Below are 12,771 nucleotides of genomic sequence, written 5' to 3' on the forward strand. Positions count from 1 at the left end.
AGTTTCTGCCAAAAGATCTGCTGTTAGTCTGATGGGCTTCCCTTTGTGGGTAACCCAACCTTTCTCTCTGGCTGCCCTTAAAATTTTTTCCTTCATTTCAACTTTGGTGAATCTGTCAATTATGTGTCTTGGAGTTGCTCTTCTAGAGGAGTATCTTTGTGGCGTTCTCTGTATTTCCTGGATTTGAATGTTGGCCTGCCCTACTAGGTTGGGGAAGTTCTCCTGGATGATATCCTGAAGAGTGTTTTGCAACTTGGTTCCATTTTCCCCCTCACTTTCAGGCACCCCATCAGACGTAGATTTGGTCTTTTTACATAATCCCATACTACTTGAAGGGTTTGTTCATTTCTTTTTCTTCTTCGTTCTTTTGGTTTCTCTTCTCGCTTCATTTCATTCATTTGATCCTCAATCGCTAATACTCTTTCTTCCAGTTGATCGAGTCAGTTACTGAAGCTTGTGCATTTGTCACGTATTTCTTGTGTCATGGTTTTCATCTCTTTCATTTCGTTTATGACCTTCTCTGCATTAATTACTCTAGCCATCAATTCTTCCACTTTTTTTTCAAGATTTTTAGTTTCTTTGGGCTGGGTACATAATTCCTCCTTTAGCTCTGAGAAATTTGATGGACTGAAGCCTTCTTCTCTCATCTCGTCAAAGTCATTCTCCGTCCAGCTTTGATCCGTTGCTGGCGATGAGCTGCGCTCCTTTGCCGGGGGAGATGCGCTCTTATTTTTTGAATTTCCAGCTTTCCTGCCCTGCTTTTTCCCCATCTTTGTGGTTTTATCTGCCTCTGGTCTTTGATGATGGTGATGTACTGATGGGGTTTTGGTGTAGGTGACCTTCCTGTTTGATAGTTTTCCTTCTAACAGTCAGGACCCTCAGCTGTAGGTCTGTTGGAGATTGCTTGAGGTCCACTCCAGACCCTGTTTGCCTGGGTATCAGCAGCAGAGGCTGCAGAAGATAGAATATTGCTGAACAGCGAGTGTACCTGTCTGATTCTTGCTTTGGAAGCTTCCTCTCAGGGGTGTACTCCACCCTGTGAGGTGTGGGGTGTCAGACTGCCCTAGTGGGGGATGTCTCCCAGTTAGGCTACTCAGGGGTCAGGGACCCACTTGAGCAGGGAGTCTGTCCCTTCTCAGATCTCAACCTCCGTGTTGGGAGATCCACTGCTCTCTTCAAAGCTGTCAGACAGAGTCATTTGCATCTGCAGAGGTTTCTGCTATGTTTGTTATTGTTTACTGTGCCCTGTCCCCAGAGGTGGAGTCTACAGAGACAGGCAGGTTTCCTTGAGCTGCTGTGAGCTCCACCCACTTCGAGCTTCCCAGCAGCTTTGTTTACCTACTTAAGCCTCAGCAATGGCGGGCGCCCCTCCCCCAGCCTCGCTGCTGCCTTGCCGGTAGATCACAGACTGCTGTGCTAGCAATGAGGGAGGCTCTGTGGGTGTGGGACCCTCCCGGCCAGGTGTGGAATATGATCTCCTGGTGTGCCTGTTTGCTTAAAGCGCAGTATTGGGGTGGGAGTTACCCGATTTTCCAGGTGTTGTGTGTCTCAGTTCCCCTGGCTAGGAAAAGGGATTCCCTTCCCCCTTGCGCTTCCCAGGTGAGGCAATGCCTCACCCTGCTTCAGCTCTCGCTGGTCGGGCTGCAGCAGCTGACCAGCACCGATCGTCCGGCACTCCCCAGTGAGATGAACCCAGTACCGCAGTTGAAAATGCAGAAATCACCGGTCTTCTGTGTCGCTCGCGCTGGGAGTTGGAGACTGGAGCTGTTCCTATTCGGCCATCTTGCTCCTCCAATTTCTGAGTTTTTATCAGAAATACTGAAAGTCAGAAAACAATGGAGAATCAATTTCAAAGTGCTTAAAAAATAAGCCAAAAAATCCCCTATCAACCTAGAATCTTATATCCAGTAAAAATATCCTTTAAATCTGAAAGCAAATGAAAAGATGTTTAGACAAAAACCAGACCCACACTATAGGAAATGCTAAAAGAAGTGTATTAAGCTAAAGGGAAATGGCAACAGGTAAAAATATCAATCTACAGGAAGGAAAGAAAGGCACTAGAGAAAATAAAATGTAGGTTAATATAAAGGACCTTTTGTTTAAAAAAAATTACATGTTTGTAATTATATAGAAATGAATTGTAAATATGTTTATAATAATGTATAACGTCTTTAAATCTCTTTAGACAACTGTTGATTATTGAAAGTAAAAATGATAACAATGGGCCGGGCGCGGTGGCTCAAGCCTGTAATCCCAGCACTTTGGGAGGCCGAGACGGGCGGATCACGAGGTCAGGAGATCGAGACCATCCTGGCTAACACGGTGAAACCCCGTCTCTACTAAAAAATACAAAAAGCTAGCCAGGCGCAGTGGCGGGTGCCTGCTACTCGGGAGGCTGAGGCAGGAGAATGGCGTGAACCTGGGAGGAGGAGCTTGCAGTGAGCTGAGATCCGGCCACTGCACTCCAGCCTGGGTGACAGAGCAAGACTCCGTCTCAAAAAAAAAAAAGATAACAATGGATCATGTGGTTTATGACATTTGTAGAAATAAAACATGATATTAAGAGTACAAAGGCTGGGAAGAGGAATCACAAGTGTCCCGTTATGAGGTGCTTACATTATTTGTAATGTAGCAGAACAACTTTTGAATAGACTGTGATAGGTGAAAGTGAAGATTATAATCTCTAGAGTAATCATAAACACAGAGGCATAACTTAAAAGGGATAAATAGAGGAGATAAAAGAGAATACTTTAAAAAATAATAATCAATCCACCTAAAGGGAGGCAAGAAAGGAAAAAAGATGAACAAAAAACATACACAACAAATAGAAAATAAATGCCAAGACTGGGCGCGGTGGCTCATGTCTACAATCCTAGCACTTTGGTAGGCCAAGGCAGGCAGATCACTTGAGGTCAGGAGTTTGAGATCAGCCTGGCCAACATTGTGAAAAACTGTCTCTACTAAAAATACAAACATTAGCTGGATGTGGTGGTGCGCACCTTTAATTCCAGCTACTTGGGAGGCTGAGGCAGGAGAATCACTTGAACCCAGGAGACAGAGGCTGCAGTGAGCAGAGATTGCACCACTGCACTCCAGCCTAGGCGACAGAGTGAGAGTCCGTCTGAAAGAAAGAAGAAAGAAAGAAAGAAAGAAAGAAAGAAAGAAAGAAAGAAAGAAAGAAAGAAAGAAAGAAAGAAAGAAAGAAAGAAAGAAAGAAAGAAAGAAAAAGAAAGAAAGAAAGGAGACCAAAATAAAAAACTAGGTTTAAACGCAAACCTATCACCAATTACATCAAACGTAGATATTCTAACTACCTCCTTCCCAGAGGTTTAAAAAATAAAGATTATCACCATGGCTACAAAAAGTTCCATCTAAATGCTTCCTACAAGAAACAGAAATTAGCCTAAAGATAGAGAAGGGTACTGGGAGCATAACTACTCCTGCATGGTTTTTTTTTGTTTTTTTGTTTTAGTTTATGAATGAAAACTTCATCATGGACAAACACTGATCCGCAGACTAACACTTGAAATGCATTGGTGTAGAATACACTGGAATCTGGGAGTTAATTCAAAAGTTATGTTGTCTAAGGTTAAGATTTTATTTGGGTCCTGGAACACGTTTAGTGGGTGCTGTCTCAGCTCACCTGGAAGCAGATGTCTGATGGCCTTATTTCTAGGCACAAGTCCTCATTAGTCTCCTCAGCTTTATAAACATAATAATAATATCATTTATTGAGCACTTACTATACACTGGTTATTGTGTTAAATACTTTACTTGTGTAATCATACTTAATCCCAACAACAACCCCACAAGACAGACACTAATGTTATTCACATTTTATGGAAGAGAACCCTGAGACTTGGCAAAATTTTTAACTTGTTTATTACTGCACAGTTAGTTGAGTTATGGAGTTAGAATCCGAAACATCTGTCTGACTGAAAGCCCTGCACTAAATACTAGTGTGTTGTTTGATTGCCAACTCTAAATAGGATTCACCTCTCTACTTGATTGATAATAGACAACAGCCACAGCTTAGGTATCAACAAGGGACTATTGGTTGTCACTGATACTCAGTGTTTACCAGAAGTTTAACTAAAAGAAAATATATTTAGGGAAGATTGCTCAAAGGATATGCAGGTCATCCATACTTACCTGCAAGTCTAAAATCCAATATGTTGTCCACCCAAACCACTGGATATCTGAGCACCTAAATAGCATTCTTTCTGCCTCTGAGCTATTGCTTACTGTGAATTTTTGCACCCCAATGTGATTGCCAAAGCCTACATTAAGACTGATTAAAAGAAACCCCATGCAATGTATTTGTTCTTTGAACCGCAGATGGTATAATTTCACCTAACCAAGAGGTTTATTTTTACTTTTGGTCCCTGTGACTGACCAGAAAGCTTGAGCCAAATCTGAGGCCCACCCATAACAACAGTCATCATAATCTGCATTTTCAGAGTCATTCCTGGCTCAATTTTATGTCTCCACCCTTGTTTATTCCCTCTTTTGTTCTTTTCTAACCTCATTTTCAATTTATCTTATCTTGTATTTTCCTTAAATTCTTCAGGAGTAAGACTTGACATAAATATAAATAAATTTGAGGAAATCCACCAAAATGTAGAAACAATGGTTACCTCTGGGTAGCAGAAGTATAGATTTTTTTAAAATCTGCATCTTCATAAAGGGTCTCACGTCCTGACCATAAACGTTCTTTCTAAGTATGAAAATACATTTCTAATTATACATAAACTGTAAAATTCTAATTTTTGTTAGGAATGTTGGTAAAAGTGTAGTCCATTAATGGAGACTGAAGGTAAAGATGGTGATACTCCTCAGGAGGGAGACTATATAGTTGATTTCATGTGTCAAATTGGCTGAGCCATGATAACAAGGTGTTTGGTCAAACATTATTCTATGTGTTTCTGTGAAAGTATTTTTTGGCAATTGCTGACCTATTGGTTCAATGAAATCTCAATCAAAATTCTATTGGGCTCTTTTGTAAGTTGAAATTTTTTAAATAAAATTTATATGGAAATGGCAAAGAACCTAGAAGAACCTAAATAACTTTGGCGGCGGGAAGAAGTCTCACACCATGCAATTCAAGACTTACTAAGCTGTAATAATCAAGACAGTATACTTTTGGTTTTATAGCTCAATCAAACAAAAGAGTTCAGAAATAGATCTACAGTTATATGGTCAATTGATTTTTGACAAAAATTCCAATGCAATAGAGAAAGGACCGTGTTTCAACAACTGATACTGGAACAATTGGATATCCATATAAAAACGTTCAATCCTTAACTCACACCGCATATATAAATTAATTCAAAATGGATCATAGTCTTAAATGTACGAGCTAAAACTGTAAAACCTATAGAAGAAAATATGAAACAAAAGCTTTGTAACCTTGGATTAGGCAAATAATTTTCACATAAGAAACAAAAAGCAAAAACCATAATAGAAAAAAACTGCTAAATTCAGCATCATCAAAATGTAAAACTTCTGCTATTTGAGAGATACTGTTAAGAGAATGTAAAGACAAGCCACAGGCTGGAAGAAAATGTTTGCAAAACACATACCTAATAAAAACTTTATCTAGAAAAAAGAACTCTCACAATCAATTATAAGACAAATAGCTCAAGTAGTGGGCAAAGGATCTGAACAGACAGTTAACCAAAGAAGATATACAGATGGCAAATAAGCACACGAAAATATGCTTGACACCACTGATCATTAGGGAAATGCAAATCAAAACCATAATGAAATACCACTACACATCACTAAAATGGCTAATACCAAGCTCTGGTGAGAGAGGCACCTGGAACTTGTATCCATTGCAAAATAGAGCAGCCCTTTTTGAAAACAGTTTAGCAGTTTCTTTAAAAGTTTAACACATACCTACCATACAACCCAGCAATCCTATCCCTAGGTACTTACCCAAGAGAAAAGAAACCATATGTTTACGGAAAGAACGGTATGCCAATGTTTACAGTAGCTTTATTCACAGTAGCCAAACAGTGGAGACAGCCCACCAATGATGAATGGATAACCCAGTTGTGGCACATCCACACGTAGCAATAAAAACGAATGAATTACTTATGTGTGCAACAACTTGGAAGAATCTCGAAAAAAGTATGCTAAATCAAAGAAACTAAACCAAAAAAAGGCTACATCTTATATCATTCTAACTGTATGACATTCAGGAAAAGGAAGGAGGAAATCAGATCAGTGTTTCCCTGGGGCTAGGAGTGGGAGAAGGATAGTGACTACCAATGGATAGGAGAGAACTTTTGTGGCAATAAGAATATTCTGTATCTTCATTGTAGTTGTTACATAACGGCATACTGTTGTCAAAACTCATCAAATGGAATACTTCTTATGACTAAATGTTATTGTTCATAAATTATGCTTTAGAAAACCTAATTTTAGAAAAAACACTTCATAGAAAATAAAAGTAATCATATTTTAGAACCTGGGCTATGGAAATATTTTCTAAATAAGATCAAAATGTAGCAAAAACAAAATATTGATAAAGTTGGCTCGCATTAAAGCCAAAGTCTTTGCAATAATCTGACTACAAGACTCTATGTGAACTGGTCCTGTGGCCATTCTGACCTGAGCACCTTCCCCTCTTTATTCATTAAGCCCAGTCCAGCCACACTGGTCTGCTACTCCTTAAATACATTAGGTGCACTACTACCTCAGTGCTTTACCAATCCCATTCCATAATGTTATGCCTCCTTCAACACAGAGGATATCTCTAAGGTTGACTATGGCCATGCAAGACCCATCTCCCCCAACTTGGTCCCTCAACTCTAGGTGTCATTGCCAACCAGACCCAGGTAGGCCCTACTTTTTGGACTGGGAAGGGGAGCAGATGAGCCTGAGAGAGAGGTTCCTGTTTCTCCAGTATTCGGAGTTGGTGACAGCCAAATGCTGTGTTTCCAATGAAGATACTGATCCATGGAGAGACTACGCTTAATTTTTAATTATTGTTCCCTTAGGAGAAGACAAACTTTTAACCACAGATGCCACTTAATTAAACCACAGAGACCTTCTCTGCGTGGCTAATTAGTATCGAAGCAGATGAGCCAGGAGATTCTCAAATGAAGTTTCTCTGGGGCCTCATTAACAAGAATGGAGCAGACCCCACAGAGGCAGCTACATGCGCACTGAAACTTTTCTGATATTTTACACTCAAAGCCTCCTAGTTTCCTCAAGAGGTTCTCATCACCAACTAACACCATTATCAAAATCATCTTCCCAGCCGGACCCTGCCTAACTCTCTAGCCTCATTTCTCTTCATGATCTATCATTCTCTCTATTGCCAGAAATAACAAATAGGTTCCATCTCTTACCCTGCCACTATTTAACTAAGAGTAGCTCCCTGGAGTGCTAAGTTGAGGATGATTCAAAGGTTCAAATCAATCCCCATGAGAAATAATGCTCTGTGATAGATTAGCAATGTCCGTCATGGACATGGAAGGGGGAGATTGTAGGATGAAAGCTATATATTCTCCATCTCTGCCCTATACCAAATCCTGAACCATGCTGCATTCCTAGAACACTTAACACTTCTTCACACCTCCATGTTTTTGTAGGTTATTGTGATATCACTCCTTCTCTTCACTCAGTCAATGCCTAGTTGCTATCCTTCAAGGCCTGACTTCCCTATAGCTGTCCCTGAGCATCCTTCCTTATCCTTGGGTTCAAGTGGGATAAATAATTTTCCCCATTGTACTTTTAACATCAGATTGCTGTTGCAATTACTGCACTGATCTAAGTAATTGGGGTACTGCACAAGAATAACTCCTAGAGAGAAGTTCTTGGTGAATGATATGAGAAGACAGAAGAGACTGGTAACGACTCTCTAGTGGGAAAAGGAAAACAAAAAGAATAGAGGTATTTATAGCAAGAAATAGAAAGACAAAAGATTAGAACCTCCAAGAATAGAGAAAGAATGAGAGACACGCCTCCTTAAAGTTACTGTGAGGGTTAGCTACATAATAGTCCATGATATTGAAAGCAGAGTGGGGAATTGATGAAGCAAGCATAAACCGGGTGAATCATATATCATCAGAAGTCCTGTACTAAAAAAACACTAAAGGAAGAAAGAAAATGATCGCAGGTGAAAGCACAAAATGCAAGGAGTGCAGTGCAATGGAAAGAAAAATAATGTGAATACTCTGAAAGAATATTGCTTACTAAAAGCAATAGTAAGAATGTCTTGTGAGGTTTAAAATGTGTGTTGAATTAAAATACATCAAAACTCTAATTCAAAAGGCAGGACAGGAGCAAATGGAGTTAAAGTGTTCTACAGTTCTTGCATTTACTATGAAACGGTAAAAATATAAAAATATATTGAGCTTTAATAAGTAAATGATATACATTATAATGTTTAAGGCAAGAACTTAGAGAATAAAATGTATAACTAACAAACTAATAGAAGAGCAAAATTTTAACAGTAATTTAAAAGAAAAGAAGAAAACAGAGAAAAGGGAACAAAAGCAGGCAGGATAAATAGAAAATATACAGCAAGATACTAGAATTTCTATTGCAGTAATGGCAAAGCATCTTGTCTCAGTCTGAGCCTTTCATTTTAATAATTTTAAATTATTGGTAGGGAAACTCTGGGGAAAAAATTTTGTTTGAAGGCTTTTGAGCATAACCAAAAGCAGGTACAAAATGGAAGGAATTAACCTTGCAAGAAGGAAATCACCTGGGTGAGATTCATATTTACTTGGCTTTTCTTCTGAGGGCATTCTCCAGGTTATACAATGCAAGGTGGTTAACACTCAAGCAAAAAGCCAATATATCAACATCTGGATTGATGGAGGGGACATTACTACTACATGCCTTACATACATTAAAAACATAATAAAGGGGAGACTGATTTGAGTAATAATAAAACTCTGGTCTCCCACACAGGGGCTCTGTGTGAATTACTCTTTCTCTTGCAGTTCTCCTGTCTCAATAAACCAGCTCTGTCTAGGCAGCAGGTAAGGTGAACCCATTGGGTGGTTACAAATTTGGGGGCTTGCCCAGGATTGCCCTTGTGGCTACCTGCCCATAGTCCAGTAGCCCCCCTCCAGTGATGGGTCCAGAGGCCAGCCCAAGCAGCCACCTAGTTCTCTTGGACTGGAACTGATTCTGGTACTCTCTCTACTGTCAGGGTGCTGCCAGCCCAATGTGCATGGATTTAATTGCAGTGGAGGAAAAGTCCTGGGGAGATGTCCCATAACTGCCGCCCTATCACAGGGTGTCTGCCGTAGCCCTACTGCAGGGTGTCTGCATTGGTGAGTATCCAAATGCTGCCAATGCCTCCTTCCTTCTCCTGACTGGTTCTGTGGACCTATGGTAGGGTGTCTGTCTGTAGCCCCATTGTGGGGTGTCTGTTTGTAGCTCCACCACAGGGTGTCTGTCTTGGTTCAGCTCCTTCAGGGGTCACAGTTTGTCTGTAGTCCCACTGAGGGTGTCTGTCTCAGTTCGATTCCTGAGGGGTCTTGGTTGGTTCTCCCTAACTAGTAGGAAGAGTCCTGGTTTGGGAGACTTCTCAATCAGGAAGACTTTGGAGAGATTTCTCAGATGGAGAATGGGAGGATAGTTAGAAGGGATACTCTTGGAGTTCTTGGCTAGGGATCTGATTTGGAAGGCCTTTGTCTATCTCATCTTTGTGTGTGTTTGTATATGTGGAGCAGATCTCAGAAGGAATTGCTGACAGAAGTCCAGCAGGCCTAACTCAGAGAACATCCCCCATCCTTATTTGACTGGTCACATTCAGTGAGCCCTGCAGAAAGCTCAACAGGCCTGACTTGGTGAGATTGTCCACTATTTGTCTTGCCCAGAGACCACCCACTGAATTACTGTTCAAAGATCATGCCTCCCCACCTGGAGTAGACCAAGGACAACAGGGACCAATGGGAGAAAGTTTGAGCCTTGCCATGTTGATACAGGGTCCTGAACGAGGTGACTAGTGTCTGTTTTGTTACATGTATTTTGCTTCAGCTGGGATGGAAAATGTTAATTCAGTTTTCTATGCAGCCCATTGTGCAACATCTTGCAAAATTGAGAATCTTTTGTCTCTGGTTCCATAAAACAAAAAAGGGTGATTTTCTGTTGTAAAGGGGCTTAACCCCTACAGCTATAGTACAGCAAGCAGGGTCATCAAAAGTCATTTCATTCTTCTGGCATTTCTTGGTGTGTAATTAACTAGGTAGGAAATACACTTTATGGTATAGCTATGGAGGGATACTTGGCTCTTTGTACTCCTCGAACACAGAAGCATGCTCTTGGCCACCCGGAAGATATGGCAACATCCCCACTGAGACATAAGACTCCCATGCAGGATGGGCTGATTACAAAATGGGCTGATTGGCTTCGGGTTGCCTTGCAATGAAATGCATGGTAGAAGCAGTGCACTATCTTCTCCCATAGGATTTCCCTCCTTTTTGGGGATCCAGGATCCAGTATAAAATAACACCCTATCCCAGCACTTTGGGAGGCCATGGTGGGCAGATCACTTGAAGTCAGGAGTTCAAGACCAGCCTGACCAACATGGTGAAACCCTGTCTCTACCAAAAATACAAAAATTAGCTGGGCGTGGTGGCAGGTGCCTGTAATCCCATCTACTCAGGAGGCTAAGGCACGAGAATCACTTGAAGTTGTAGAAGTTGCAGTGAGCCAAGATTGTGCCACTACACTCCAACCTGGGCGACAGAGCAAGACTGTCTCAAAATAGAATACAATACAATACAATACAAAACAATACAATACAATACAATACAATACAATACAATACAATACAATACAATACAATACAATACAAATGGCACCCTTAATTTTGGGAAACTGTCTTTGCCTTCCAGCTGTGCCTCCTTATTAGGCCCTAGAAACTGCATGCTTTCCTGACCCTGTTCTCCCAAAGTACTCCACCCAGAAGCCAGTAATCCAATTTTAAAACCTAGCAAGTGAAAAGTCTTACAACTGTTGGATCTTCTGTCCATCTGTCTGTTCGTCTGTGTATTTATGTCTTGTTTGTATGATGTTTATATTTTAAAAGCCCTGATTAATTGATTTAGAAAAATAAGTGCTTAAATCATATTTTGTCAGAAAAATAGACACTTTAATGCCTTTTTGTTCACACGACTTTATTAATATTTTGGGGGAAAAAGACAGTTTTAAAGTTTATTGGTAAAATAAAAATGTCTTCAAAACATAGGCATTTGTTCTAAATTTAAGGTCAGACAACAGATTTGCTAACTGCTTTAAGATCATAGACTGCTTCTTTGACTTTTGATAATTGTTCAATTTACCTACTTTGTAGCATGAGATTCTAGATAAGGCCCGAAGACACGGAGTTAGCCATGCCCCCCATCCCCACTCAACCCTCTGGCTATGCTGGGAAGAGTCAGACCTTATCTGCACTTCTGTCTGATGTCCTAGGTTCCATCCCTAGTACATAATTAAAATTGCTTATGAAGTTTTTCCACCAAAAGTAAACATTGCTAATAGTTAACATTGTAACATGTAATTGAGACTACTTGAGAAGCAGTTTTATGTACAAGGTGTGTAGGAAAGTAGAATGTGTTTTTGGTAAAAGATTATACTTTTATAATGAGAATATGGCATGAGAATATGGCTTTTGTTAAAGGGAATGTAATTTTATCTACTTCAGAGGGTTTTAAAGATCATCTTAACCTAAAAGACTAATGGAACAACACTGAAAGTTTAAGCAAAGTGAAAAGGGTTTGTGAAGGCTTGGTCTTGTAAAGAAAGTTCTGTGGGTATGAGCAAGTAGGCTAAGATTTGAAGGGGATTATTTAACTTTCTTCCATAGGTTGAACATTAAAATAAAAGCACACTAATGCAGGGCCAGAATGTGGGCCCATGTGTCCAAATAACAGGATTTTCTTAGAAAATTGATCTACTGTTTAACAGAAAATTGTAAAGAGTTCTAAAAAGTTTATGAAAATCTTACATTAGGGTCAAACTAATTAAAACCAGATAGATTTATAAAATTTTACTTAAAAACTAGCTTTAGCATTAAAGATGCAGTAAAGCAAACATGAAATATGGTTTTCTCTTTTGAAAAATATCTTTATGTAATATTAAAAGATAATGAAAGGTTTTTGTTTGCCCCTTTGGGTAAATTACAGTGAAAAAAAAAAAAAAGAGAAGAGAAAAGAGAAAAATTCAGATGGCCTCTTGCTAACTTCATTGGGTCTTGTTTGGAAAGTTGTGTCTTTTCTATCAAAGTAAAGGTTTTTGCCTTTTAAAAAGCTTTTTCGAGTTACCACTTTGGATAAATGAACAACCCATGATCCTATTTTGTGATATCCAGTGTTTTAAACCTTTGATATTTGACAACCTTTCCAAAATCAAATTATAAAGTATGTCATTTTCTGATCTAACTAATCCTTTAGACTTTAGGTCCCCTGAAGTCCAAAAATAATGTGTTTGGCTTATTTGGTATAAAAATCATATAGGAAGTATTGTCGAATATAAAATGGTGTTTGGCTTTCTTTGGGCTATATTTGTGTAAATGTTTATTGGTATATGTTCCAAAATTATGTGAAACTTCTATAATTCTGATATGACTCAGTATATGTTATCAGTAATAATGATAATTTTTCTGTTAAATTAGTGTGTGCCACAGAGGCAACCAAAATTCCTAGTTAACTGTGGCTATAGTAATGGCTGTCCTAAGACTTTCTGTCATCTACAGACAATTGTTGTCTTATTACAATCCTCTTCAAAAGGTGTTTTATA

This window comes from Macaca thibetana, chromosome 15 (assembly GCF_024542745.1).
Source record: "Macaca thibetana thibetana isolate TM-01 chromosome 15, ASM2454274v1, whole genome shotgun sequence".
NCBI classification, from domain to species: domain Eukaryota; kingdom Metazoa; phylum Chordata; class Mammalia; order Primates; family Cercopithecidae; genus Macaca; species Macaca thibetana.